Genomic DNA, 5,545 nt, shown 5'->3' on the forward strand with positions numbered 1-5,545 from the left:
AGTATTTCCAATTATCACTTTTTCGGGACGAATACGAATATTTTGGGTCGTCTATGACGCTTTGACCTATAGCTTAGGATATTCGTTACTCAAGCAGATGCCAACAAGCATAAACGCTTAACAACATTTGAGTCTCTTCGGCTTCAAGTGGCCGAGAGATTAGTGACAAGGAGCTACTTGCTGCGCAGTATGCTCTTGCCAAGTTTAGGATATAAAAAGGCTGGGCCATAAGCCATCTGTGATCAAAACAGAGAATGCGCTGTCATGCGTCGCGAAACAATCACCACGTTTATCGTATGGCAAAATGGAGTACAATTTTTTATGGATATAAGGTTATTAGACGGGTCAGCTTGATGTGGTGGCGAACAGGCTTTTGTGTCGCCCCGACTATATATTTACAAATCTTGCTGTATTACATCACTGATCCACACAACATTAAAGTGTGGTGGTTCATGACGAGGACCCCACACATTTTTTGTACAAGGCACATATTGTCACCTTATCAGGCTGCATTGAAAGAAATGAAAGACGTTCGATTCAGTACTGGTGTTTTAACATGTATAAGCAGTTAGGAGCAGTGTGCTTTACAGATGAAATGCTCGGACCGTTGGCTAGTCTGCAAATGACATCAGGTCATCCAGAAGCCTTCAAATAACTTGTTTAGTACATTTCGGCATTGTCCCCTTTGGAGGCTGTCTGGTCAAGATGACTTATCCTGCTGCTGTAAGCAATAACGTTAGCGGTAAGGATAGCTCATAACTGTTACCTTTCAAATTTTTCGCTTACATGACCTGCCGGATACTATTCTTTTGTATCGAGAAATGCACTATGTAATTTATAGGCGGAGATTGTTTAGGGTGTTACGGACCTGATTGTAATGTTAAATCACCAGATTTCTGCGTACAGATAGTCAGATAGAACCTATTGACCGCGTGGTATTGGCTATGAAAATACTGCGGTGGTGAAGCGAGCTTGCCCCACTCATTGGAATTGCAAAATAACGCTGCACATGCCTCTACGGGCTTTACAACATTTTCTGTACAAGATCTAAAAGATTTCGCGCTTATTAATGTCACCGCGAATTGATATTGAATTTGGTGGGGGGGCTTGCTTCTAAAATTACATTAGCTAATTTTTGCGCGATTTAGTACTAAGCAACATCGGGAGTTACACCTTTACAAAATTGAGCGTCAAGCGTAAAATTTGCTTCGTTATAGTTTCGTGCCAGAACGTGCAATTCCAACAATCAGTTGCAAACGACCGACAGGAAAGCACGTTTATTTTTAACGGGTGAGTAGATTTTATGATACACTGAAAATTTGCCCAATCATGCAGTGCGCGCAGTATAATAAAGACTTAGCCACACTCTTGCTATGTTGGGCTTTTGATGGTAAGGGTTACGTGCTCCACTGTTTGCAAGTTCTAAATAACGTTGAACTCTCACCGCCATCCTCGACCTAGCCGTTACGAACTTTTCGAAGCGAAGTACGCTGTCTCAAACAATTCTCAGCATTCCTCGCTTATTATGCGATCCAATTCAAAACCGTCTAATGTGCCTCAAGCAACCGGTACGATTCCGCATCGCGGTGAGCAAAAAATAGCCGCACCTTGAGAAGCTAGGACAGTGTCAATGTGCAGCCATATCAAGCGAGCGCACGTGTGCCAGCATAACAAAGTCGGCCTCAGACAGAATAGCTTAATGATTGAGAGATGGTGGTCCGCCACCACGTGGAAACAGTAAACTGGCAAGCTGACAAGGGCTTTCAGCAACTATTAAGGCACCCGAAATACCTTACGGCAATGAGATCACGGAAGAGTAGACTTCAATGTCAGCAAGGTATCCCCAACGTCGTTGTCACAGATGACATGACATCGCGTTTATGTTACCTGCAGTAAGAGAAACATGGTCGTGCAGCACAACGCGCTTCCCAAAGCGAGGTTTTTGCTTCTAGTATTAAACCCAGTCAGCATCTATACTGACAAGATTTTGACGATGAGCGAAGCGGTTTAAAGCAAGAACCGGAGGAGCTGAATGTCCACTTTGACGTAAAAATTCGAATTGTCATTCCCAAAATAAGGCCGTAAATAACGCTCTAGTCGGTCGCCTTCCTCACTGAGCTAGCTTATAGGCTCGGAAGACGAGTGAAGTAACGTGTTCTTTACAAGTGCGCAAATTTGCTTGAAAACCGTTTGGTATTTTCACCTATTCTAAAAATTCGGCGGTACCCAGCCGCTACTGCTGTAGACGTATGGCTCTACTAACAACACGCATCGTGAATAATCAAGCTCGAATCGATTTTTGGACCACTTTCACAATTTGTTTGAACAGAGTACCTAGCTTGTAATGGCTTCTCTGCGGCGCAACAGGCGACCATCGATGGATTGGATCCATAAAACTACTAAGTCTAAAGCGAATACGTCGAAAGAATCTGCAACTATAAATTCAAGCACAGCTCGCTGAGATAGGTTCTGTTCGCTAGTAACAAAATGTACCCAGTTGTGAGCTCCGCCGTGACAATCCTTCCCAATGGGAGGTAACGCGGAGTGTGCATCTCGTGCATTGAGGTAGAGAGCAGCTCCTATGCAGGGAGATTCTCCTAGACGGGATGTAGCTTGCCTGTATAGTCTTTAATGAGGGCACAGGTGTTTTGTCCGAAATGTAAAAGTCACTGTGACCTCTCTTCTAGAAACACCCATCCACGTCACCGGTATGACCAGCAGGTCTTTTTTAACGGAGTTACACGTACCATGGTATGAAAGAGTGGGTCACACAAGATGGTGTGACCGTACAAAAATGTGGATTACACAAGTCGGTGTTATCACACAATGGTGTAGCTATCCCGTAACAAGAAGCCACCATGTGACGGGGCTGCCTGAAGTAATGCATACTAATTAGAGTTTACTTTTTTTTTTGGTATTACTATTTTATTAGGAGAAGCTAAGCTTTTAGATAAAGGCGGCTCTGCCGCAAATAAGCAAATAAATACAGGTTTAAATTCAGAGCGGAAGAGTGTATTTGCCTTGGTTTAGGTGCTGGGTACTCTTAGAGGTAGCGGATCGTGATCCGCTACACTCGTACTGGTTCTAGTATAGAACGTAAGGTTGGTGATCTGAGTAAGCTTTCCCTAAGCAAAGAGCTACGGCAGCCTCGCCTCCGAGTCGGGACTATGTTTCTCCCTTCACGTCGGAAATCGCTTCCTCGTCGCACAGGCGTGTGTGTTGTGTTTGAGGATCTGTTTGTGAACAGCACCTTTTTACATAATACATCGAGTGCTTTTCAGATCGAGCTGGCTCGTAGAGCCGATTAGTGTTATTTAAAGCAAAGGACCTCATCAACGAAATCGAAGGACGTCATAGACGCCTTCTTCCGCTTAAATACGAAGCGAGTTTGATGAGAGAGAGACATATGTTTCCTTGCCATCCCCAGATTCTCGGGTCAGAAAGGCTATCGGCACGTTGGGAATAGTTCTTCCATGCTCATTATTAGTTGATGAAGCCGCATCTCATAAACAAAGACCAAAATCTTGAAAGGATGTGCGATTGAGTAGCATGGTCGGTTGCATTCTCTTTTGTGCTTTTATCATGTTGGTAAGTACTCTGACTGCACAGAAGATACAGCGAATTCCCTATTACAGTGGCAAGCACTCCGAGCAGGATGTTCTGGGAGCAGTTTTGCAAAAGGGACTGTTTTTCGCACTAACGACGTTCAATCAGGCCGTATCGAACCAATGTGAAAGTCAAAGTCGACCATGTATTTGCTCAGAGTCGTTCAAGGCCCTGAAAGGCAGATGTGAAGGACCAGAGAAAAACTAGTTAGCGGTACTCGAGAGTATAAACTACAAAAACTGTCGGCCAGAATTGACCAGTGAGATTCGGCGCCAACAGTTCTGAACTGCCAGATAAGGGTTCATGTACTGCAGCAAACGCCGCAAAGATCAAGACCTTTGGAGATGGGCAAGAGTCTTCGATCCGGATGAAATGATGCCTGGCGAGTTACTTGCACGAGGACAGTGCAAATGATGCCGACATATCACGGCACCTCACCGATATCTTTTGAATGGATATTTAGTGTGTGTGAAGGACAAGACGTTTCGAAAACAAAAAAGGTTCATTTTGATCGACTGCGGCCACACAGCTGGAATCGGCAGTCTGGCCGAAGTGCCACACATGCGACGAGGGTATATTATTGCGCGAATAATGATATTTGTTAGAACACCAAAACATAGCGCTGACCGAGCATCGAACAGTCATCCGTAATTAAATTTTTATTTATAAATTCCACCACACGCTAACTGTCAAAAGGGTCAGTCCTACGATACAGCAAGCCTTTTTATTTATGAAATTCCACCACACGTTAACTGTCAAAAGGGTCAGTCCTACGATACAGAAAGCCTTTTTATAAAAAGTATTGTTGAGAGCGTGCTCCAAGCGCTCCGATAAAGCAGCACTCAATTTCAAAGCCCTTCCTGTCTTCCAAAATTTTCAGCAGCGCAGCACACATTGTGTCATACCCATATGCTGTGTGTATTGCCTCATCTATTGGCAACGTCCTTATTGTGACATGCGTCACTTCATAGTGGGTCAACGCGAATGGGCATTCAAATCCGAATCAAGCCGATCCGGCTCAAACCCTACTTCAAATATAACTCGGCAATGATTTATGACTAACTTACCATTCCTGTGAACGTCGCTGTGTGCAGCGACGCATGTGACTTTAACAAACACAACGGCTTAGACTGCACCAGACCGGTACACCTTGAAGCTGATATAGGCTTGTTCTATTTCAATCCTTTTGCAAACTAAGAGATGCTTTTCTACCGCTTACTGCTGACGTACACAAAAGCAATCACTCGTTCATACCGATCGAAGTTAAGCACAGCCTATGGTGAATGCCAAAGTAGATGATTAGTCCAGTAATACCGACATTGTGGAGTCGTCGATTGTGTCTAGAACCACGCCAAATAAGCCTTCTTGCTCATCCAGTCGACGAATGCCACGACTCTCGCGTTGCCTGTCGAATCTTTCGGCAGGCAAAACACAAAGCTCAAACTCATTAACTGCCAGCACCCAGTGGGTACCGGTAAGCTGGGCAGTGGCGCAGCCGCATTTGGAGATGGTTTCACCCGTTGAGACGTCTCACACGTGCGCGCATAAGTGCTCGTCCATTTGTACAGCTTGGGCCGCCAATAGTGGTGACTCACAGAGTTGTACGCTTTCTCACGATCGAGATGACCACTGAGTGGCGTGTCATGAGCCTCATAGAGGATGCGGTATTTCAAATCCTTATAATGAGGAACCACAATATGTGGTGTATCTTTTGAATCGGTGCTAAAATATAGCAAATCGCTAATCAACGAATATCGGTGCAATCGTGCAAGCAATCTTGATGACAATTTCGTGTCCGACTTTCCAAACTCCTTGCTCCCTAGAGCCCTTAGCAACGCTACACACATCCCATCACCCGCATACGCGGTGCGGAATAAATCCGTCACAGACGACGTTACAGTTGTAACACGAGCAAGCTCATAGTCTGGTCTGCGTGACA

This window comes from Plasmopara halstedii (genome assembly GCF_900000015.1).
Source record: "Plasmopara halstedii genome assembly, contig: Scaffold_3060, whole genome shotgun sequence".
Taxonomy (NCBI): Eukaryota; Oomycota; class Peronosporomycetes; order Peronosporales; family Peronosporaceae; genus Plasmopara; species Plasmopara halstedii.